A 25,951-nucleotide genomic window follows, 5' to 3' on the forward strand; every position below is an offset into this window, starting at 1 on the left:
AAGCAGCATAATGCAGAATAAAGATATCTGGGCTTGGCATCCGGGAGACAGCTTCAGTAGAGGAAAGAGCATGGGCGCCGTGAGCAGAAAGATCTGGGTGTGAATCTTGACTCTGACATGTCATTTTATGTCTTTGTACAAGTTACTTAACCTCATTGCACATCGCCTGTAAAAGGATAACATGAGAAAGTCCACAGTGGTGTATGTAAAGTGACTTGCACAGTGGGATGTGATAGACATTAGATGATTGATGAAACAGGCCTCAGTTCAAGATGGGAGCTCCTGAAAGACTGGCAGGATCCTGATCCTGATGGGGTAAATGTGTCCAGGGAGGTGCCGCTGGGCGGCTGATACATGCCTGATGTGGTCTCCTGGCTGGATTCTATGCTTCTTACCTTTAATGTCACTTCCCTAGGGAAGCCTTATTATAAACTCACAGGCTACTGTACTCTTTCATAGTGCTTTTCATAAGTTGAATTCAAATTTTATTTCAGTAATTATTTTATTTCTATCTTCCCACCTGACCACAAACTCCCTAAAGGCAGGGACCATGTCTATCTTGTTCACTGTTGTAGCTTCAGCTGCCAAACCAGTGTCTGGCACACAACAGGCATTCAATAAATGCTTGTTGAATAAAATGAATAAATTAAGTGGCCATTCAAAGGTACCGGAAGAAGACAGAATTCTGTGAAGAAGCGTAGGCAGTAACACACCACTAGATGGCGCTAATGCCATGCATGTAAATTATCCCATCAGCTTTCTCAAACCAGAGTGATGGGTGGCTAACACTCAATTTCCAATTTGACTTGGAAGTGATTCTGCTGAGAGTGTAACATCTCATACTGAGCACCATGCTAGGCAATTTACCAGTTACTACAATTCTTACAACAATCACAGAAAGAAGTAGCCCATTGTACAGATGATGAAATAAATTCCCAGTAATTTTAAGTAAATTTTCTAAAGAGACACAACTTGTAGGTGATGCAGTAAAGCTCTGAACCCAGATCTGTTGGCCCCCAAGCCTGTGTTCTTTCTGGAATATCTCAGTGCTTCCACTTTAGTGGTCTAATGCAACCAATAAACATGCTTCCTGGTGCGATAGGGCCCCCTTCCCACCCCCACAGTTGGTTACTTTATTACATACCCAATTAGAACTCTCCACACAGTCATTGATTTCTTAAAAGTCAACTTATAAGAAAGGGAAAATAAAAGGCAGAATAGATTCAATGTCTCTTAAACCAGACTTTTACGTCTTGAGCTCCATTGATGAGCGAAGTGTAGCATTCTGAGGAAGGAGGAAATAATCTTTAACGTATCAATCAATCATCGATAGTTCTTCATTCAGCACCTCTATTGCACACACAGGGCTGAGCAAACACAGATGGGCTTACAATCTGGTTGGGGACAGAAGACATGCACATATGGGACATACCAATATACAGCAGTACCTAAGTACTTTGTGGACGATATATACAATATGAGCACTAGGAATCCGGAGGCCAGAAAGATTCCTGTGACTGGGGTGGTCAGGGCCGACCCTCACAGAAAACACATTCAAGGAGACAGCAAGTTAACTAGTCCCTTTCTACTCAAGGTATAGACCAAGGACAAGCGGCACTGATACCACCCGACAGCTTGTTAGCAATGCAGAATCTTGGGTCTCTTCCCTGACCTCCTGAACCAGAATCTGCATTTTAACAAGATATCCAGGTGATCTGCGATGTTTAAAGACTGTTGAGGATCCAGTGTTTGTATTCATATCTCTTTAGAATGAACGAACACTCTAATTTCATTGTTTAGTTTTAATTTTGCATTTTGATTTGCTTTTAGAAGATGTACTAAATACTCTAAGCTTCTGCCATTCTTCACTCCAAGAATCTATGGAAACTCCTAATAGCTAAATCTTCTGTGACCTGGTGATTTCTTAACTGGAAGGAAAGCTCTTATCCAAAGCACCTTTTCATGTATTTATGAAACAGCAATTATTGTTCAAGAAACTAGGCTTTAAAAAACCAAAGATATATTTTTTTGAGTGACTAAAGGAAGTTTACGTTATGTTCACTATAATTCGGGTACAGTCTAATTCTTTGCAGATTGCTAATCTATGTATGGTAGACTACGGAACCACAATACTAGATCACATTTCCTCAGGTCATTCCCCACCTCCCCACACTGTCCCCGCATACATCATTTTGAATCAATGAAAGTTGTTGTCATGTGGAATTTGTAATAACTCTGATAAAGAAAATTAGACACTTCACACACCAGCACGTGGACAGGACTTGTTTTAACATCTCAGTAAGAAGTGACGGTGGCCCTATGTCTAACTGTGGTTCCATCTCTCTTATCCACTCGTGGAAGCTGGGTGCATCCCTTCAGAAACTCAGTGTGGCAGAAAGAAAATAGTACTAGAAAACTAAGCAAGAAAACATTCCTCTGGAGAACGCTGACTAACATAAAGCCCAATCCCCATCAGCACACAATGTAACAAATATGCATATGGATCCTCTCAATCTAAAATGTTTAAAAATAACAATATATAAGTAAACTGGCTTGCAAAAATCACTCATTTTGAAAAAAAGAAAACTAAGTGAGAAACCATAGGCTCAGGGCTGACACGTTAGCTGTGTAGCGCCACTTCTCTGTGTCTCAGTTCCCATCTATGAATGAAGGAGGTGGAAGGAGATGGTTGCTAATGTTGCTTCCTGGTCTAGCATCCCATGAGCCTAGTTAACTAGAAGTTAGAGGATGGGTAGTTATTCATTAAACCCAGAATACATGGTCCCAAATGGAAGTGGCCATATGATCCTTACTTCCAGATATAAAAGTTGAGAAGGCCGGTTACCATAGCAACTCACCTTCATGAAGTCATTTATAAATTCAATTTTGTACAGTGACAATATTATGTACTGGCACCTGCAAAACTCCATAATGTTTCCTTTGCTTCCATTCTTGCCCCGGGCGGTGGTGCCAAGAATTGTCATAATCTGGAGAAGCAATCAGAGTTCTCAAGCTGCCTTTCGGTCTGCTAGAACAGAAGGTGCTGACAGGGGTGGGAGTAAAGGAAGGCCTCCTTTCAGTTTACTAATTCTGCAGCCGCCCTTCACAAACTCCAGCAAATATTTTGCGATGTTGCAAGGTGTTACGAAAAGTGAAAAGCAAGCTGTGATTCAGCTGGTATGAAGACTTTGCAAACAAAAAAGAGTGATCTGTTTGCAGCAGACTATTACTTCTGCCAGAGTCCACAGACTGGAATACTAAAAGAGGAATTTCTGCAAGACATTGCCATCATACTTATTGGATTTTCAAAACAAAAGCAATTTTAAATTGTTTGGCTTGGTAGGTTTCACCTTGTGAACCTCAGATTCCTGGGAGCTGTAGAGTCACTGCAAGGGATCTGCAAACCAGCGTGCATGTTCCTTCTGTAGAGTGAATGAAAAATATGCTCATCCATATGGATTACTTTTCAAATATGCATAAATGTCATTGTGATGAACACAAGAAATTAATTTGCAATGTTAGTGAAGATACCTCAGCTTGTTATGAATTTTCGTAACTGATATTCAAGGTAGAGCTAATATCATGCTTGAGTTTAAGAAAAATCTTTTTCATGTTGAAATGCAGTCTTCACACTTGTCAGATCACTTGTCTTGGTTCTTGAGGCAGAGAATATGGACACCTTACCATTAGAGGAGAAGCTTTCCCCCAGGATTGGCTCTGCTTTCACGGCATATGTTGGATAGTATACCCACAATTTGGTTTCTAGAACCTTAACATTTGTTAGGAAGACAGTTAAGTGGCTAGTTGAGCCCTGTTCTTCCATGAGATATGTCATCCCTGAATATAAGTAAGATGTGAACAGTGGACACAATTCTAGTCCAGACATTTATGTAAGAAATAGAACCTAATTTTGATTTCAAGCCTCCCTTTCTTTGCATTGTCAGAAACTTTATCTCAGTGAACTTGTGGATTTCAACCTCGCCTTCCCCTGGAGTTGTATCTAGTTTCTGGGAGGGGGCTTCTTTGATGCAAGATGTGCAGAAAGGGAGGGGAAGGAGAGAGAGTGAGGGATGTGGTCCTCAAGATCATTCTTCCACACAGGTATTTATTGAGACATTCTTCACTCTGACTGTGTGACCTTTTGGATTCAGGAGCACTCTCCATCGGATTCAAGAGCACTCTCCATTTCTCTGATGTGCTCTTGGGCATGAAGAGACATACTTCTTTCTCACTGGGGCATGGAAAACTTTGCACATCTGCCTACATTCTCTTCAGTGGGGACCCATTATGCACCCATTTCTTCTCTGGGGCTCCTCTAAGGATGCAAAGAACGTGTCTTTTCTGCTCCCATGTCTCACAAAAACATCTGCAATTGTGTCAACTTCCCAGGGTGAAGTAGCACACAAGATCCAGAAACATCTCTGCCCTCTGTTCCTTCCCATGAATTCACTTCCCCCCTCTAAGAATAAGAACTCTTTTCTACTCTTATAATCTTTTCTTCCAAATATTTTATCTATGCCACATTTGCTTGTTTTTTCCTTCCCATAGGGCAACTTCTGAATCCAAAAGCCAGGAACATACTTTTATTTCTCTGCCTCTTATTATCACATCTCATCTCTGAGACAAGGAGTACAAACCAGGCTAGCTGTCCAAATGAGGAGAAGGAAAAACAAGGGTAAGGAATTGGCTAATATTATTCTGCTGATTAATACAGATTTCACGAATCTAGGGCCTGCAAGAAAGGAGGTCAGCCCCAAATGAAACCAAACGCTGTGCAAAAAGTGAATTTTTCTAGAATAATTAAAATAGGACTCCCAGCATTGGTGCAGTTTTTCTACTGGCTCTTGGTATTTTCTGCAGTCGGACATCCAGAGCTAAGTGCCTGGACTTCGGGCACAGTGCTGAATTAAAAGGATCTTTTCTAAAGATTGGGTGAACAATTAAAGCTCCATCAGTTGTATATAGAGGTGCTTCACAGCCTGTCAGACTTGGGTATTGGAAGACGAGGGATGGGAAGGGAAGAAAGGGAAAGCAACCTAAGTTTCTAGCTCCACAGTCTCTGTCCCAGCCAGATCCGAAGTCCCTTCATTCACTCATTTATCCTTTCATTCAAAAACCACTGAATTTCTATAGTGGGCTATATACAGGGAACAAGGAACTCTATTTTGGTCCTGGCAAATTCATCTAAGAGTCTCTTCGAAAAAAAAAAATACATGGTTTCTGGATTTAAGGCTCTCAGTGTAGTTGGAGGAAGAGCCCATGCAAAGATAGGCAAAGTAGCAATTTCAAAGTTATGATGGAGAAAATGCAGCTTGTAGGTGACTGTGAGGCAGGACACCTAGCCAGTCCTTGAGAACTCAGAGAAGGGTTCCTGGATAGGCCAGAAAGGAGTAAGTGGAAACTTGACAGAGGGAGTACCAGGGCTCTGGGGACAGAGCAACCTTGAACAGGCTAGGCCACAGGCTAGACTGCCTCTTAAGTAGAAGAGGGCCCCAGGAGCAGCTGGTCTGGCTCTGAACCAGCCTCAAATTTCCAGCAGCAGTGATGGCTCTGCATTTCAAACTTGGTGATTATGAACACACATTTTTCTGATTCAAAGGAGCTAGCTGCTGCATGCCTGGGCAAGAAGATTCCATTTCCCTGTTTCTCAACTTGTGCTGTGTGAATCAGGAGCCTGTAGGAGGAACACGGGGGTGGAGGGTCCTTCACAATGAAAAGCCTCAAACTCTCTTCCCCCTCGCATCTTGAAGAGAGAGTGGCAGCTGCCTTCGAAGAGCCTATATTTCAGGCAAAGATGAGTTTGTTGGCAAAACCATGTAGGAGGCACCAGAGTGCTAAATTAGAGCTTTTGCAAGCAATGTATTTTTATCATTAAACTCTTGGCTAAAGCTCATTTGTTCCAAATGGGCTGCCTTTGAGAGTAGGCTCACCTGAGTATAGGGTGAGCACTTTGAAAATACAAGTTTGTTCCAAAAGATGCACAAAGAAACAAAACTAACATTTATTTTATAAAAGAAGGATAGTGTGAAAAGAGAGACAGCTCTTTGGCTCACTAAATCGTGAGATTAGACTATATTTCTCCTGCCACGAAGGGTGGAAAATTAACATCCTGTTTGAGGAACCTCAATCATATAACCTAAAGGCCAACTCCATGTCATGGAAACAAATCAGAGAACTGAATTTGAAGGAAGGCCCCAACATTGCAGATCCCACAGGAAATGATTACATACTATTATTCTTGAGTGAATGTAGTAAGAAAATATAATCCTTGAGTAAATAATCAGAACAGACTAAGTGCATTTGCGTTAAACTGTAAACAATCATCTAGATCAAATTACTTAATATTTTAATCCATGAATGTAGAATAATACGTGCTTTAGCTTATGCCAATAAGACAATCCTTAGAGATGTCTGAGTGACTTCTGGCCCTGAATTTAATCCACAAAGTGATTAAGAAATTAAGAAACAATAAAATAGCCGGAGAAAACAATGTATCACTACTGTGCAGCCACTAAGCTTCTGCATCAACCCGAGGATTTTCCACACATGCTGATCATTCCAGAACTAACTAAAACAGGGGTCAGGAAACTTTTTCTTGAAGGGCCAAGCAGTAAATATTTTAGGCTTTGCAACTCTGCCATTGTACACAAAAGCAGCCATACACACTATGTGAATAAATGGCTATGGCTATGTTCCAATAAAACTTTCTGTGCATAAATATGCAACTGGCCTGTGGACCACAGTTGGCTGACCTTTGATCTTGAACAATTGCATAGGTGTAGAAAGGTGGTCCTTTTGGAGAAATTAGGAGTTCTTTAGAGCTCCATGGCAGACCAATTTTTGTGGGGCTATATGGTGAGGGTGCATTAGTCCACTGGCCTGCAAACTGCGCCCTTTCTTTCTTTCTTTCTTTCTTTTTTTTTGAGATGGAGTCTTGCTCTGTCTCCCAGACTGGAGTGCAGTGGCGCAATCTCGGCTCACTGCAAGCTCCGCCTCCTGTGTTCACACCATTCTCCTGCCTCAGCCTCCTGAGTAGCTGGGACTACAGGCACCCGCCACCACGCCCTGCTAATTTTTTTGTATTTGTAGTAGAGACGGGGTTTCACCATGTTAGCCAGGATGGTCTCAATCTCCTGACCTCATGATCCACCCACCTTGGCCTCCCAAAGTGCTGGGATTACAGGCGTGAGCCACCGTGCCCGGCCCCTTTCTTTATAAATGTTATATAAGGAAGCCTGTATAAAGACTGATGGGTGCTGTCAAAGAGGCCAGATGACTCAGCAGGCAGCAGACTTGATGTGGGATTCAGGGAGAATTGTTAGTTTGAGGTATAAACCACAGGAATAACCACAGTAAGCCAATCCTACAGTCTTTTCATACTTTCACCTGGACTGTGGCTTTGTGAGGTAACATGGGGATTCTGTACCTGATACCAATTTCAAAAGTTAAGGTTGTACACGAAAAAGTTCCAGTTTCCTTTCTAACTAAGCAAATGTTTCATTTGGGGCTGGGTGGGTACATTTTCCTGCCATATGCACAGACCCTGCTGAATAAACATTGCTTTGTAAGCCCCCCACCCCGCCACTCCCCACAACCTATCCCTGCCATAGTTGGCCACTCAGTTATGTGTAACTTGCACCCTGTCTTGAAAAGTGGAGCTGGGCCCTAGTTCTCTTTCAGTCATTTGAACTGAAAGCAAGGGGGAAAATGCAGGCAGAGAGGCAGCCAGAAGGGTCATGTGGCCTCAAGGCCTGGAATAGCCTCTAGGGGGCCTTGTACAAGATGTGTTCAATGAAAAAGCACAAGCAATATTATGAAAGTGTTTCCTGTTGCGGGAAGTCAGGGACCCCGAACGGAGGGACCAGCTGAAGCCACAGCAGAACATAAATTGTTAAGATTTCATGGACATTTATTAGTTCCCCAAATTAATACTTTTATAATTGGTTATGCCTGTCTTTACTGCAATCTCTGAACATAAATTATGAAGATTTCATGGACATTTATCACTTCCCCAATCAATACTCTTATAATTTCCTATACCTGTCTTTACTTTAATCTCTTAATCCCATCATCTTCATAAGCTGAGGATGTATGTCGCCTCAGGACCCTGTGATGATTCCGTTAACTGCACAAATTGTTTCTAAAACATGTACATTTGAATAATATGAAATCTGGGCATCTTAAAAAAGAACAGGATAACAGCGATTTTCAGGGAACAAGGGAGATAACCATAAGGTCTGACTGCCTGTGAGGCTGGGCAGAACAGAGTCATATTTCTCTTCTTGCAGAAAGCCAATAGGAGAAATACCGCTGAATTCTTTTCCCAGCAAGGAATAACCCTGGGAAAGGAATGTATTCCCAGGGGCAGGTCTCTAAAATAGCCACTCTGGGAGTGTCTGTCTTATGCAGTTGAAGATAAGGGATGAAATACACCCTGGTCTCCTGCAGTGCTCTCAGGCTTGCTAGGATTAGGGAATTCCAGCCTGGCGAATTCTAGTCAGACTGGTTGTCTGCTCTTGAACCCGGTTTCCTGTTAAGATGTTTATCAATGACAATGCGTGCCCAGTGGGACATGGAACCTCGTCAGTAATTCTAATTTTGCCCTGGCCTTGTGATCTTGCTCTGCCATTTGCCTTGTGATCTTTTATTGCCTTTTGAAGCATGTGATCTCTGTGACCCACTCCCTATTCATACACTCCCTCCCCTTCTAAAATCCCTAATAAAAACTTGCTGGTTTTGTGGCTTGAGGTCGCCATCACGGTCCTACCAAAATGTGATGGCACTCCCGGAGGCCCAGATGTAAAATTTCTCCCTTTGTACTTTCTCTTTATTTCTCAGACCAGCTGACACTCAGGGAAAATAGAAAAGAACCTACGTTGAAATATTGAGGGCTGGTTCCCCAGTAGTTTCCAGTTCTATAATCCAAGAAGGCCAGTTGTTCCTATTCAGGAATCCTTACATTCCAGAAAGATCACTCTGTGGATTTACAAAAGCTTCTCTTTCTCTTTTCTTGAGTTGCCTTGAGTGGGCCTCTCTCAGTAATGAATAACTGACTTTCCAATATGCACTCCAGAATCATGTGATGCTCTACTGGGCACAATTCTTGCCACATCTAACATTGGTTAGTTGCCACAGGAACATGCCATGAAACATTTTATTTCATGTTTTTTAGATTTGTCATCCAACACAAGCTTCCATAGGCTTGGCTGACATCTATTTAACTTCTGTATTGGCTGGAGGTAACAAATCCAATAAAAATTTCCTTGTCAGTGCCTTTAAAACAAACAAACAAACAATAAAGATTAGGTTTCACTATGTTGCCCAGGCTGGTCTTGAATTCTTGGGCTCAAGTGATCCTCCTACCTTGGCTTCCTAAAGTGCTGGAATTGCAGGCATGAACCACCAGGCCTGGCTATCAAGGACTTTTTCTTTTTCTTTTTTTTCCCTGAGACAGAGTCTTGCACTGTCACCCAGGCTGGAGTGCAATGGTGCAATCATGGCTCACTGCAGCCTTAACCTCCTGTGCTCAAGCAATCCTCTCACCTCAGCCGCCTGGGTAGCTGGGACCACAGGAGCATGCCACCATGGTGGGCTAATTTTCTAATTTTTTGTATAAATGGAGTCTCCCTATGTAGCCCAGGCTGGCCTCAAACTCCTGAGCTCAAGCAATCCTCCTGCCTCAGCCTCCCAAAGTGCTGGGATTATAGGCCCAAAACACTCCACCTGCCATCCATGACTTTTTGATCTGTCCTTTCCATGCCCACCTCGTCCACTATGGCCTAGTACCTTATCACTCCTATCTGGATTTCACCCATAGTCTCCTATAAAATTCCTTTGACTCTACTCTCTCCCTACTCTTGTCCATCTGTTGTCAGAGCTATTAGATTAAACCTACTTTCATCAGATTATTTCTCAGATGAAAATTCTGGCTGGGCGCAGTGGCTTATGCCTGTAATCCCAGCACTTTGGGAGGCCGAGGCAGGCAGATCATGAGGTCAAGAGATTGAGACTATCCTGGCTAACATGGTGAAACCCTGTCTCTTCTAAAAATACAAAAATTAGCTGGTGGGGTGCACCTGTAGTCCCAGATACTCGGGAGGCTGAGGCAGGAGAATTGCTTGAACCTGGGAGGTGGAAGTTGCAGTGAGCTGAGATCATGCCACTGCGCTCCAGCCTGGCAACAGAGCAAGGCTCCAGCTAAAAAAACAAACAACAACAAAAGTCTATAGTACTTTCCTATTATTTCCTGGATCCAATCTGAGTTATTCAATTCAGTATTTTAGGTGTTGTAATCTGGTCCCACCTAATCTATTTATTATATTCATATCTCCCATGACCCTTCAACAGGAACTTCAACTTCAATCAGGTTAATGTACCATATCCTCTGTTATATCTTGCTCTCTATTCCCACCTCCATGCCTTTGCTTGTTTTTGTCCCCACTACTTCTTCTACTAATTGGAGTATCTCCTTTCTGTGTCAAAGTCTAATTGTAATATTATCTATAGGCCACACATTAGGAAGGATGGGAAGAAAATGAAGGAAGGTTATATCTATCACCTTCCACCTGACAACCTGCATTCCAAAATAATGGTCAATGTCTGGCAACCATTGGAAATGTGACAAAAGTCTCAAAAGCATATGAAATTGACACTTCTGGAAAAAGAGAATGAAATAGACTTTTTTTTTTTTTTTAGAACTGATATATGCCTACACCCTTTATTTTATTTATTTATTTATTTATTTATTTATTTATTTAATTTATTTATTTGAGACAGACTCTCACTCTGTTGCCCAGGCTGGAGTGCAGTGGTGCGATCTTGGCTCACTGAAATCTCTGCCCCCTGGGTTCAAGTGATTCTCCTGCCTCAGCCTCCTGAGTAGCTGGGATTACCGGCGTGCGCCACCACGCCCGGCTAATTTATGTATTTTTAGTAGAGACAGGGTTTCACCATGTCGGTCACACTTCTTTCAAACTCCTGACCTCAAGTGATCTGCCTGCTTCAGCCTCCCAAAGTGCTGGGACTACAGGCGTGAGCCACTGTGCCTGGCCTATTTTTTTAAATTTTTTTGAGACAGAGTCTCTTTCTGTTGCTCAGGCTGGAGTGCAGTGGCACGATTTCAGCTCACTGCAACCTTTGTCTCCCAGGTTCAAGCAATTCTCCTGCCTCAGCCTCCCGAGTAGCTGGGACTACAGGCATGAAACATCATGTCTCATTAATTTTGTATTTTTAGTAGAGATGGGGTTTCACCATGTTGGCCAGGCTGGTCTCGAACTCCTGACCTAAAGTGATCTGCCCGCTTCAGCCTCCCAAAGTGTTGAGATTACAGGTGTGAACCACAGCGCTCAGCCAAAACACATTTAATTTTTATCCCTCCCAAGTGTTCCCACTAAAACTATATAAAATGTTTGTGGGGGGGGTGCGGGGCTAGCATAAACCCTAAGGATAACGATGTGAAAAAAGATATCAAAGGAGCCAAATTTTGGAGGGTGGCAGGCTTGAAAAACCTAGGACATTAAGTAAATATAAGAACAAATTCAATATGCACTCCAGAATTGTCAAAATGCTCAAGAGTTGATGAGACCTCTAGAAGTGGGGTGAACTGGGATGTTGGATTAAGGAAGACTGGTTGAATGAAGGTTGTTTGAGAGTCAGGTGAATTCCTGAATTTCTCCTTTCCCCCACTTTATATCACTGGTTGATTGCTTCTCCCACACGTTGGCCGATGTCTACAGGTTTAGGTTCCAGAGGGGGGTAAACAGATGGTTTCTGGGTGAAGGAACACCAGGCACAGTTGAGGGTGGGCATGAAGTACTTAAAGTAGGGAGAATAAGTGAAGGTATGTGTATTGACTACTCGGGCTCCCTGCTCTCTTCCTGCACTTTATCCTTCAGGCAAGGTAAATGACAGGGCTATTTTCTGGAGAATATGACTATCTCAATATGAAACACCTAAACACAACGACTCCAAGAGTCTCCTCACAAACATCCTAGATAGATACTCTTATATTAGTGTTTCTCAACTGGAAACTGGAATATGGCAATGTCTGGACACTTTTTTTTTTTTTTTTTTTTTTTTTTTTGAGACGGAGTCTCACTCTGTTGCCCAGGCTAGAATGCAGTGGTATGATCTCGGCTCACTGTAACCTTTGCCTCCCAGGTTCAAGCAATTCTCCTGCCTCAGCCTCCTGAGTACCTGAGACTATAGGTACATGCCACCACACCCGACTAATTTTTGTATTTTTGGTAGAGATGGGGTTTTACCATGTGGGCCAGGCAGGTCTTGAACTCCTGATCTCAGGTGATCTGCCTGCCTCGGCCTCCCAAAGTCTTGGGATTACAGGTGTGAGCCACTGCACCTGGCCCGAAGACATTTTTGATTGCCACAAAACTGGGGGTTGGAGGTGGAGGTGTGCTACTGGCATCTAGTTGATAGACGCCAAGGATGCTGCTAAACATCCTATAATGCACAACAAATGCCTCCCACAACAAAGAATTATCCAGTCCAAAATATCATTAGTGTCATTAGTGTCACTGTTGATAAACTCTGCCTTACATTAAACTCATGGTCAACTGGACCCCCAATATAAGCAGTTTTCAAACAACCCAATGGTCCTCCCACTCTATTAAGAGTGAGCAAGATGCCAGGTGCAGTGGCTCACGCTTGTAATCCCCACTTTGGGAGGCCAAGGTGGGCAGACTGCTTGAGCCCAGGAGTTTGAGACCAGCCTGGGCAACATGGCGAAATCCCATCTCTACAAAAATAAAAAAATTAGCTGGACATGGTGGCATGCACCTGTAATCCCAGCTACTTGGGAGGCTGAGGTGGGAGGATCACCTGAGATGGGGAAGTTGAGGCTGCAGTGAGCCATGAGTGTGCCATTGCACTCCAGCCTGGGTGAGAGAGTAAGACCTGAAAAAGAGAGCAGACAACAAATGACCAGATACCTGAGGAAAACCTCTAACAACAAACAGAGATCTAAACAAACAGAACACAGCAACTTGGAATAATAGAGACTCTACAGGAAGATGAAAACTTTAAAAAACTATAATCGATTTCCACTTATAGCCATGACTGACTGTGAGGGACCAGATTTACCTTCTTGCCCTAAGCAGCTAGAAAACTGGGATATTTGGAAAGTATTTTCTGATACTGAATAGCAGGCTGCACAGGACTGTGACTCCTGAGGGATGAGTCCTGAAGACACATTCCATACCCAAGCAGATGTTGTTAATCTTACTGAGTCAAGAAAAACAGATTAGGCTGGGCATGGTGGCTCACGTCTGTAATTCCAGCACTTTGCGAGGCCGAGGCGGGCGGATCACGAGGTCAGGAGTTCAAGACCAGCCTGGCCAACATGGTGAAACCCTGTCTCTACTAAAAATACAAAAAAAATTAGCTGGGCTTGGTGGCACATGCCTGTAATTCCAGCTACTTGGGAGGCTGACACAGGAGAATCACTTGAACCCAGGAGGCAGAGTTCATAGTGAGCTGAGATCATGCCACTGCACTCCAGCCTGGGCAATAGAGTGAGACGCCATCTAAAAAAAAAAAAAAAAAGCACTCAACCCAAAAGAAAGCACAAAAAGGAAAACAGGCACAAACAACAGGTAGGACAAATAAATAAGTAGCAAGTTATTAGATTTCAACCTAACCATTGAATACTTACACTAAATGAAAATAATCTAAACACTTCACAGACAGGCTGAATTTTTTCTAAAAGTCAGACTGGATAAAAAATAATACCCAAATATATGCTGTATACAAGAAACCCACTTCAATCATAAAGGCATAGATAGATTAAAAGTAAAATCATGTAAAAATATATGTCATAAAAACACTAATTATAAGAAAGCCAGAATGGTTATATTAATGTCAGACAAAGTAGACTTCAGTACAAAAAATATTACCAGGGATAATGAGGGATTTTAATAATGATAAAGGATTAATTCATAAAGAGGGCATAAAAATCTTAAATGTGTACACATTTTTAAAAAGACCCTCAAAATACATGAAATGAAAACTAAAAGAACTGCAAGGAGAAATAGAAAAATCTACTATAGTTGAAGACTTAATCCGCCTGTCTCAGTAATTGATAGAACAAGTGGAAAAAAAAAATCAGCAAAGCCATAGAACTAAATAACAGCATTAACTAATTTGACCTATTGACATTTCTAGAACACCGATCAACAAGAGCAAGATTGTTGTATTTTTTTCAAGCATATGGAACATTCGCCAAGATAAATCATATGCTGGGCCATACAGCTCAATTAAAAAAGAAACTGTCAGTATACTCATAGGCAGAAGAGAAGCTAGTATACCCATGGAACAAGAATACTCTAAAAAATCATAGAATAATAACAGCAAAACCTTAGAAATTATAAATACACAAGATAGAAGAAATGAAACACTATAGACATGTGACAAGATAAAGTGAGGAAATCTCCCATAAAGTAGAGGAAACTGCAAACACAGATGCACACAAGGGGAATGGTAGAGAAAAGATGAAAACTTGTGTGACATCTGAATAAAAGCAGTTTTGGAAACAGAACAGAAAATTTGAAGGGGAGAAAATAGTCACATACTACTTTGAGAAAATTTTCTTAAAGGACATTGGTGTCTAGACTAAAAGGGCCTATTGAGTATCCAGTATATTGGACGAAAATAGACTCACCCTAAAGCAAGTCATCATGAAATACTGAGGATGAATGAAAGACACTACAAGTTTCCAGCGGGGTGGGAGCAATAAAGGATCTGAAATCACAACGGCTTCTTTCAACAGCGACACTGGGATCTAAAAGATAATAGAGCAGTGCCTTCAACATTCTGAAGGCAAATGCTTTTTAATTTGAATTTGATACCTTACCAAACTATTGATTAAACATGAGAGTAGAATAAAGACAAATTCTAGAAATCCAAGGTCTCAAAATTTTACCTTCCATGTATCTTTGATCAGGAATGTACTGGAGGATGTGCTCCAGGAAAACAATGGAGTGTTTGGGAAGCTGAGGTGGGAGGATCACTTGAGCCCAGGAGTTCAAGACTGTACTGGGCAACATAGCGAGACCCTGTCTCTACGAAAAAATAAAAAAAATTACTCGAGTGTGGTGGCACATGTCTGTTGTTCCAGCTACTTGGGAGGCCGAGGCAGGAGGAATGCTTGAGCCCAGGGAAGTCAAGGCTGCAGTGAGCCGTGATTGCACCACTGCACTCCAGCCTGGGCTACAGAACAAGACCCTGCCTCAAAACAAACAAACAAACCTAAGGAAACTAAGAAAAAGAAAGACATAGTGATAAAGACACGGGACATTCAACACGGAAGAGAGGTGTAGGGAAATCCAAAGGTGACAGCTGTGCACCAGATGTGGATATAATCAGTTCATACTAGAGTGAGTCTTAAGAGACAAGTACACTTGGGGCTATCATCACCAACATGCTTGCTGCCATTATCCTTTTCCATTTTTAAAATCTGAACCTGACCAAGTTTATCTGTATTTGGCTTGCCTAGATCATGTCCTGGTAAAATTCATGTGTCCTCTGCCACACCTTACAGCTTGGATCAGCTGAAGATACTCATGTCATCCTACAGACATGTTTTCTCTGACCCATTCCTGAGGGCTGGGCGTAATCAAGACTCAGTTTAGAAGCCAAATTCCTGCTGCTGTACATGGTCCATGGTACATGACCAGTCATGGTCAGTACATGGTCTATGGTACAGGCTGGCCACATGCCTACACCATAGCAAGTGCTATGCTCCCCAATATTCATTCGTTACTCTGCCTGCTGACTTTCTAGAAGGGTGTTCTTGTATACTTTCCAAAACGCTGAAGCTGAAACTATGACTTTGTGTAGCTTATCTTCTCTTAGGAACTTTTATTTTGTTTTGCCCTCTTTTGGCACAGATAGGTTTGTGCTTGCTCCTAAGCTTTTACGTTAAAACTTTCATGCTAATTTATATATAAAAATTGCAGAAAATATTAAACATATGATTGACAGATTTGGTGGCAGTAAAAAACAATAATATGAAGTAGGCTATATCAGTTATCTCAGCAGAGGTGGGAGCAGGCAGTAAGAAAGGACTTGAAAAATGCAGTGGGTGTTACAAGACCCAAGGAAGTTTTCAAGGCACAAAACACACACTTCACATCTCCCCATAAAGACATTTCTCCCTCTGTTCTTATGCATACCCTTCCCTCTTGAAATGTTCAATTCTGTCTGATCTTTTAAGTGTCAACTCTAATGTCTCTGCTTTAGAGAGGCCTACTATGACCACACTCCTCACTCACTCTGTCACTTTTCACACTCTGTAAACATCTTGTTTACTTGGTTACTGTGTACCTTTGCATAGTCACCACCTCAGTCTAAGCTCTGTGAGGGCAGAGAGCTTGTCTTGCTCACTACTGTATCCTTGGTGTTTGAAAGTGTCTGGCAAATATTAATCTCATCAAAAATGACGTTGAATGAATGTTACTGAAGGAAGTTGGTTTTTCAAGTGAATGATGTGGAAGCAAAAACAAAGTTGAAAACCACAAAAAAGTTAAATTAATTTTGAAACATGGAACCTCATTCATATTTGTTCTCTAAAGGTTTTGTCTTTTACATCTAAGTCCTGGGTGTGATTTTTTTTGTGTGCATGTATGATTAAGAGATAGGAATCCAGTTTGAATTTACTGACGAATTTCCCCAGTGATCTACAATACTACCTGTATCATATATCACTTTCACATATATGCAGTTATCTACTCCTGGTCTGTTTTTGTGTTGGTGCATATCGTCTTAATATTTCAGCTTTAAAATATGCTTTGACATGTGGTAGAGCAGGTGTGTTACAAAAAATTTTAGGCCGGGCATGGTGGCTCACGCCTGTAATCCCAACACTTTGGGGGGCCGAGGCGGGTGGATCACAAGGTCAGGAGTTCAAGACCAGCCTGGCCAACATGGTGAAACTCCGTCTCTACTAAAAATACAAAGATTAGCTGGGCATGGTGGCAGGCGCCTGTAGTCCCAGCTACTTGGGAGGCTGAGGCAGGAGAATAGCTTGAACCTGGGAGGCGGAGGTTGCAGTGAGCCGAGATCACACCACTGCACTCCAGCCTGGGTGACAGAGCGAGATTCCATCTCAAAAGAGAAAAAGAGGCCGGGCGCGGTGGCTCACGCTTATAATCCCAGCACTTTGGGAGGCCGAGGTGGGCGGATCACGAGGTCAGGAGATCGAGACCACAGTGAAACCCCGTCTCTACTAAAAATACAAAAAAAATGAGCCGGGCGTGGTGGCGGGCGCCTGTAGTCCCAGCTACTCGGAGAGGCTGAGGCAGGAGAATGGCGTAAACCTGGGAGGCGGAGCTTGCAGTGAGCCGAGATTGCGCCACTGCACTCCAGCCTGGGCGACAGAGCGAGACTCCGTCTCAAAAAAAAAAAAAAAAAAAAGAGAAAAAGAAAAATTTTAAATATATATAAACATAGAGAGAATAAGTTCTTCTGGAACTTTGGGTCTATATCAGAACTTTTCCTTCTATTGTTCATGTCTCAATTTCTATTTCATATTTTTTTCTAATGTTTTTGCTAATGAGTGATAATTACCTGTCATTTTATTTTTTTTTTTGAGACGGAATTTCACTCTTTCGCCAAGGCTGGAGTTAAGTGGTGCAATCTCGGCTCACTGCAACCTCCACTACCGAGTTCAAGCAGTTCTGCCTCAGCCTCCCAAGTAGCTGGGATTACAGGTGCGTGCCACCACACCCGGCTAATTTTTATATTTTTAGTAGAGATGGGGTTTCGCCATGTTGGCCAGGCTGGTCTCAAACTCCTGATCTCAGGTGATCCACCTGCCTTGGCCTCCCAAAATGCTGGGATTACAGGCAATGAGCCACTGTGCCCGGCCTGTCATTTTCCTTTCTTTATAATACTTGCTTGGTTTTGGTAATTAGCTTTTTAAGTGAGTTGGGAGTATTCTCATTTTTTCATTGTTTGAAAAAGTTGTGCAAGTTTGGAATTAGCTGTTATTAGAACTTTGGTATAACTTGCCTATAAAACCACTTCATTCTGGTGTTTCAATTATTGTTTTTTTAAGGAAACTATCCATGTCTTCTATTTTTTCAAATATAGATGCAACAAAGATCACAAAGAGACTGTTAGGAGCTATCTTACCTCAATATATATATTTTTGAGACAGAGTCTCACTCTGTTGCCTAGGCTGCAGTGCAGTGGTGTGATCATGGCTCACTGCAACCTCCACCTCCTGGGCACAAGTGATCCTCCCACCTCAGCCGCCCCAGTAGCTGGAACTACAGGTGTGTGCCACCATAGGCATGAGCCACTGCACTTGGCTTTTTTTTTTTTTTTGAGGCAGGGTCTTACTCTGTTGCCCAGGCTGGAGTGCCGTGGTGTGACCATGGCTCACTGCAGCCTCAACATCTTGAGCTCAAGCAATCCTCTCATCTTAGCCTCCTGAGTAGCTGGGACTACAGGTGCACACCACTACATCTGGCTAATTAAAAAAATTTTTTTGCAGAGACAGGGTCTCATGTTACCCAGGCTGGTCTTGAACTCCTGGGCTGAAACAATCCTCCTGCTTGGGCTTCCCAAAGTGCTAGAATTACTGGCATGAACCACCATGCCTGGCCTATTTGTCATATTTTCTATCATTGGATCTTTGTGCTTAACTTTTTGGAGAGGTTTCCAAGTTTTTTCTTTCCCACTCTTCCCGGGGCTAAGGCCAAGATACAAAAGTATTCCCACTGTCTTTCTCAGCATATGTGAGGGGCTATTCTAGTGAACACATTAAAACTGCTGCTTTTCAGGGCTCCATGCTTTGGGCACATATCTCTGATCTAACCTCCTCAACTTGCTCAAGTCCTGGACTTTTTCCTCCATGCATACGATGCCCTTTAAAGCATAGGCTTTAGACCCTGAGGGAATGGCGGGTATTCCTAGGACAAGCATTAGTACTTTTTTTGAATTTGTACTTTCCCTTTTTTTTCTAGCCTCAGAAGATAATCATTACCTCTTGATAGTTTAATCATACTCATGCTTTAAAATTATATATATATTTCCATATGTATATGCACATATGTGTTTATACACCTATTTTTTTTTTCAGGCTTTTTATTGTTGTTTAGCAAGTTTCTCTGGCAGTTGTTAGAAACTTAAGTCTATCTATTTGAACTTTAAATTGCTGTAATTGTGAATCTCTTAGCGTGGCAAATTAAAAACTAAGAAAAGAGCATCATTGCCATCTGGTGGAGAAACCTACTATTACCAATCTAAATGAGACCCAATGATTTAAGAAAGACCTTCTCCTTCCTCCCACATTTAGTAACTGAGTCCTGTCAAATCTTTAATTATTAGGTCTTTCAAATCCATCCCTTGACTTCCATTCTCCCAGTGCCTTAGTCCAGTTTCTTTTTTTCTTAAATCATTGCTTTTGAATTGGTCTCCTTCTTCTTCTTCTTCTTCTTTTTTTTTTCTAAAGAGAAGGGGTCTCACTTTGTCACCCAGGCTGGAGTGGAATGGCATGATCATAGCTTACTGCCACCTTGAATTCCTAGGCTCAAGGGAACTCCTCCACCTCAACCTTCAGAATAGCTGGGACAACAGGCGCATGCCACTGTACCCAGCTAACTTTTTAATTTTCTGTAGAGATGGGGTCTCACCATCTTGCCCAGACTGGTCTTCAACTCTTGGGCTCAAATGATCCCCTCGCCTCAGCCTCCCAAAGTGCTGGGATTACAGGCGTAAGCCACTACACTTGGCTTTTCTCCCTTTCGTTACTATTCTTTCAAAATATTTTCCTTGTTTCTGTTGTCAATCTTATTTTTACACTTCCACATTAATTTGATGTTTTTGTTTTGTTTTTTTTTTTGTGACAGAGTCTCACTCTATCACCCAGGCTGGAGTGCAGTGGCGCTATCTGGGCTCATTGCAACCTCCACCTCCTGGATTCAAGCGATTCTCCTGCCTCAGTCTCCCGAGTAGGTGACATTACAGGTGTGCGCCACCACACCCAGTTAATTTTGTATTTTTAGTAGAGACGGGGTTTCACCATGTTAGCCAGGCTGGTCTTGAACTCGTGACCCCAGGTGATCCACCCACCTCAGCCTCCCAAAGTGCTGGGATTAAAGGCGTGAGCCACTGCACCTGGCCTTAATTTGATGGGTTCTGTATCAAGTTCTTGCTTATGAGCAAAAACTGTGGAACCAATAACAGCAGTCTGGCTAGAGATGAGAACAATGTAGAAGTCCACTAAATGTTGGCTGAATTGAAAAAGTGGCACCATTTGCTCATTTGCCTAATTTATCTAGCAAACAGTACACGTGCAGAACATCCCAAGCTGTTTTCTATAATAACATATTAATGAATGACATTCACGTGTGTAATACTCCTGTGGGCTTACCCAGAGGTTTTTTTTTCAAACTTAAAATAATTTTTAATTACAAAAGGCATACATACCTAACACTTTAAAAATTCACAGTTTTGTGAATGAACAAATACACTGATAATGCTGAGTGCCAGGGTTTTGCTTGTGGAAGAAGATAAAAGTAAGGAATAGGGAAAGGCAAGGAAGAACCCTGTAGGGTTGGACTGTAACTGGAGATATCAGTAAAACTTGTGATTTCTAATATATGTTTCCTAGCTCTTTCTGTCAAAGGGGCCTAAAAGCAATGACAACCCAGGAGGCTCAGATTATGGTTTCTAAAAACCATTCTCCACTAAAAGAAACTAAGGCTCTTTGGAGAAATGGCTGATTCCAAGGCTTTAGTAGAATATTTTCCTTATAGTAGAATGCCACAGAATAAACATAGAAATAATACAATTGGAAGAATCCCCACTTGGCAACACTACAGTAACAATCCCACCAAGAAATATCACTGGATGCTAAAATGAGTGTGTGAAAGTTTGTTGAGAAACAAAACAGTTATCATCTGAAAGTATTTCCCCACAAAATGCTTATTAACTTACTGTAAAAAATTAGAAACTTTACAGTAGAGTAATATAGCAGATATCACCTAAAACAAGTGATCAAAATTAACATCCTTGTAATGGGACAACTGACACCATGATACGGTGCACTGAAAAGAACAATGCCATTTCTGTGGTATTCCCGCCAAAAATGTATAAGCTCAGTCTAATCATCAAGAAATACCAGAAAAACCCAGACGAAGAGTTACTCTATAAAAAGTCTATGGGTTGGGAACAATAGACACTGGGGACTACTAGAGGAGGCAGGGAGGGAAGGTGCAAGGGTTGGAAAACTACCTACTGGGTACTATGCTCACTACCTGGGTGTCGGGATCAATGGTGCCCCAAACCTCAGTATCACGCAATATACCCATGTAACAAACTTGCACATATACTCCCTGAGTCTAAAATAAAAGTTGAAATTAAAAAAAAAAAAAAATACAACTGGCCCACAACCTTGCTTGGCATTTTGAAAGACTGGCTGAAGAAATGCTCCAGAATAAAGGAGACCACAGACATGACAACTAAATGTAGTATTACTCCAGACTGGATCCCAAATCAGACTTTTTTTTTTTTTTTTTTTTGCATATTACTGAAACAATTAGCAAAATATGAAAAAGATTTGATAATAGTAACGTATTAATGTTAATTTTCTGATTTTGGTAATTGTGCTATGGCTATGCAGGAAAACACCCTTGTTCTTTGGAATTACAAACTCAAGTAATTGGGGTAAAGAGGCATCACATCTTGTAAGGCATATTCAAATGGCTCAGAAAAAAGTACTTACTCGAAGTTGATGATAAAGGGAAACCTCTTCCTTACAGTAGAATGACAACTAATTAATACAGAAATAATAATGGAGTTAGAACAATCGCAATTTTGAAACATCCTAGTAAAAATTTATTCAGACAAGAATCGTCAAAGGATGCTAAATCTAGGAGGGGTAGATTTGATGAGGAGCAGAATTGTCAACAAGGTCTCAAAGTTTCTCCTCACAAATTACCCACTAATTGCAAAAGGAAAAAAAATAACGATACAGTGGAGAAACTGGACAACATGTTACCCAAGTGATCAAAATTAGCATCACCAATAAGGGGCAAATGGACATTCTGTGCATCTGGATGTATACCTGCAATACATATCACTTACAGCATTTCAACCCTCACTGCACAACCCAAATATAACCATGAGGAAACATCAGAAAAACCCAAATCGAAGGATACTCTATCCTTTAGCTGTCCTGTATTTTTCAAATATATTACTATTACAAAAAACAACGCAAAGCTGAGGAACTGCTCCAGATTAGAGAGTTATGGCAATACAACATACGATCCTAGGCTGGATCGTGGAGCTGAAAAAAATTACCAATAAAACAGCAAATGAAATTGAAATATGGACTGTAAAGTATTATGTCAATGTTAAATTTCTGAACTTGATAGCTGTACTTGGGTAAGACAGCATGCTTGTTCTTATGAAGTACATATGTAGTATTAAGGGTAAAGAGTATGATGTCTACAATATACTTTCTAATGGCTCAAGGATTCTGGGACACACACCCCCAGGTAAGGGAACTGGGAGTTAAAAGGTATTCGAAGGCTGCCATAAGGATGTAAAGAGTTAAGTCTCTACCCTTACACCCACTCCAGAGAAAAACAGTACTATTAGCTTCCTGTGTTTTCCATATGGATACATAAACTTCTGCACACATATGTAATTCTTCTATCGTTCTGACAGCTATATATTCTAATGGATGAATATATAAAATGTACTTAAGTGTTCTATTGGCATTTGTTTCTAGTATCTTTTATATTACAATCTGATATCTTAACAATTAGATTCTTTCATCACTTTTACATTTATTTTGATAAAAGTTATGCTTGGCTTTAATTCTTTGTTTTTAAACTTTTCTGCTTTTTATTTTTCAACTCTGGCTGTGGCATAAGGCCTTAATTCTGTCATCTTATTTTGTTATAGTGTCTGTTTGTATGCCTTCCTTTTAAAAATATTTTATGTTCATGTTTTGTTTTAGTGTTTTCCTCCTCATCTAGTAAATACTTCTATTCAATTTATGACCATCATTATTATTATTTAGAGAATATGGAGGTGGTTCTGAGGTACAACACAACAAAAATCTTCATAGGAGAACCTAAGTGTGGCCACTGGATGATCCATTCATGGAAGGAGGCTACTCAAAGTATGAAGATAAAATGTGAGCTGGACAAGAACTACAAAACACACTGAAAGAAATCAGAGATGACACAAACAAATGGAAAAACATTCCAAGCTCATGAGCTAGAAGAATCAGTATCATTAAAATGGCCATACTGCCCTAAAGCAATCCACAGATTCAATGCTATTCCTATCAAACTACAAACATCATTTTTCACAGAATTAGAAAAATCCTGCCGGGCCCAGTGGCTCATGCCTGTAATCCCAGCACTTTGGGAGACTGAGGTGGGTGGATCACAAGGTCAGGAGTTCAAGACCAGCCTGGCCAACATGGTGAAACTCTGTCCCTACTAAAAATAGAAAAATTAGCCAGGCATGGTGGCATGTGCCTGTAATCCCAGCTAGGTCGGGAGGCTGAGGCATGAGAATCACTTGAGCCCGGAAGGTGGAGGTTATGCTGAGCCAAGATTGTACCACTGTACTCCAGCCTGGACAACAGAGGGAGACACTGTCTTTGGGAAAAAAAAAAAAAAAAAAAAGATTTAAATATAAGACTTCAAGCTGTAAGAGTCCTCAAAAGCAATTGCAACAAAAACAAAAATTGACAAGTGGAACCTAATTAAACTAAAGAGCTTCTGTACCACAAAAGGAACTATCAATACAGTAAACAGACAACCTACAGAATGGGAGAAAATATTCACAAACTATGCATCTGAAAAAGGTCTAATGTCCAAAATCTATAAGGAACTAAAACAATTCAGAAAACAAAAACCAAATAACTCGTGGCCAGGTGTGGTGGCTCACTCCTGTAATCCCAGCACTTTGGGAGGCTGAGATGGGTGAATCACCTGAGGTCAGGAATTTGAGACCAAGCTGGCCAACATGGTGAAACCCTGTCTCTACTAAAAGTACCAAAATTAGCCACGCGTGGTGGCAGGCACCTGTAATCCCAGCTACTCAGGAGGCTGGGGCAGGAGAATAGCTTGAACCCGGGAGGTGGAGGTTGCAGTGAACTGAGATGGTACCATTGCACTCTAGCCCGGGTGACAACAGCGAAACTCCATCTCAAAACAAAAACAAAAATACACACACACAAACAAAAAAAACATTAAAAAAATGCCAAAAGACATGAACAGACACTTCTCAAAAGACGACATACAAGTGGTTAACAAACATGAAAAAATGCTCAACATTACTAATCAGATAAATGCAAATCAAAACCACAATGAGTTACAATCTCACAAAAGTCAGAATGGCCATTATCAAAAAGTCAAAAAAAAAATAACAGTTGCTGGTGAGGCTGTGGGAAAAAGAGAATGCTTCAACACTGTAGAAGCCAGTGCAATGTAGAATGCGCCTACACTGATGGAAATGCAAATTAGTTCAGCCACTGTGAAGCAGTTTGGAGACTTCTCAAAGAAGTTAAAACAGAACTACCATTTGAAACAGCAATCCCATGACTGGGTATACATCCAAATGAAAATAAATTGTTCTACCAGAAAGACACATACACTCACATATTCATCACAGCACTATTCACAACAGCAAAGACACAGAATCAACCTAGATGCTCATCACTAGTGGACTGGATAAAGAAAATTGGTACATATACACCATAGAATACTATGCAGCCATAAAAAAGAACGAAAATCATGTCTTTTGCAGCAACATGGATGCAGCTGGAGGTCATTATAGTGAATATACACAGGAACAGAAAACCGAAGACTGCATGTTCTCACTTATCGGTGGGAACTAAGCAGTGGGTACACATGGACATAGAAATGAGAACCGACATAGGGGACTACTGGAGGCAAGAGGGGAGGGAAGGGGTGAAAAACCACCTGTTGGCCTATGCTCACTACCTGGGTGACAGGATCATTTGTACCTCAAACCTCAGCATCACAAAATATACCCATATAACTCAACTGCACATGTACCCCCCTACATCTAAAATAAAAGTTGACATTATAAAAAGATGAAAAAAAACCAAAAAAAATGAAATGTGAGTTAGGCAAGTCCAGATTCTAGTTGATCCCCGAGAAATGTACTTTTCTCCAAGTCAACGAATCCAGTCTTTAATGGATCTGGGACGCTCTCTGACCAGGTCCTGTTATGAGTTCCCTGTGTTATAACTAAAGACCCCAAACTGATTAAGCATGAGAGGATACTTCCTGCTCTCAGAGAAATTATTATATTCTGTATTATCCTTATAATTTTTCTGGATATGGATAAATAACAATGTATCTCAGAAAAACACATTTTGAAAAGCCTTATAAAGTTAAAACTTTAAATGCTTTTCATCAAAATGTTATGAACAATAAAAATGCCATTCATGTATCTCATCACACTTTCTACACATTTTGTAGTGGTATGTATTTATACATACTGCAGTTGGAAATAGGGAATGCTTTTTTGGTCTCCCATGGTAGGCTGCAGGTTTTAAAAGCAGAAGTCCTGAACCTCTGAAAGCAACATAAGAAAAGTATTCATGTGAAACCTGCAGTGTTAAAAAAAAAAAAAGAGAGAGGCCGAGTTCTGTGGCTCACACCTGTATCCCAGCACTTTGGAAGGCTGAAGCCAGAGGACTGCTTGAGATCAGAAGTTCGACAACAGCTTGGGCAACATAGCGAGTCCTTGTCTTTACTAAAAATAAAAACTAGCTGAGCACAGTGGCACACACCTGTAGTCCCCAGCTACTTAGGAGGCTGAGGTGGAAGAACTGCTTGAGCCCAGCAGATGGAGGCTGCAGAGAGCTTGATGATACCTCTGCACTCCAGCCTGGGCAGCAGAATGAAATCCTGTATCCAAAAAAAAAAAAAAAACA

At 41.3% G+C, this 25,951-nt stretch overlaps 1 long non-coding RNA gene across 4 annotated transcripts; it reads right to left on the reverse strand.

Annotated features, from left to right (window-relative positions):
* Positions 1 to 1,323: 1,323 nt before the first annotated feature.
* LOC115831473 lies at positions 1,324 to 25,847 on the reverse strand. Of its 4 annotated transcripts, XR_004026963.1 has the most exons (5): positions 25,808 to 25,847; positions 25,514 to 25,589; positions 21,746 to 21,793; positions 14,675 to 14,794; positions 8,692 to 9,273 (listed from the first exon to the last, which is right to left on the reverse strand). It is a non-coding gene; the product is annotated as an uncharacterized LOC115831473 (long non-coding RNA). The 4 variants fall into 4 exon arrangements; XR_004026961.1 differs by lacking the exon at positions 25,808 to 25,847 and having other exon boundaries at positions 25,514 to 25,686; XR_004026962.1 differs by lacking the exons at positions 8,692 to 9,273; positions 14,675 to 14,794; positions 25,808 to 25,847 and adding an exon at positions 1,324 to 3,422 and having other exon boundaries at positions 25,514 to 25,686.
* Positions 25,848 to 25,951: the final 104 nt, after the last annotated feature.

Source organism: Nomascus leucogenys, chromosome 19, assembly GCF_006542625.1.
Source record: "Nomascus leucogenys isolate Asia chromosome 19, Asia_NLE_v1, whole genome shotgun sequence".
NCBI lineage: Eukaryota > Metazoa > Chordata > Mammalia > Primates > Hylobatidae > Nomascus > Nomascus leucogenys.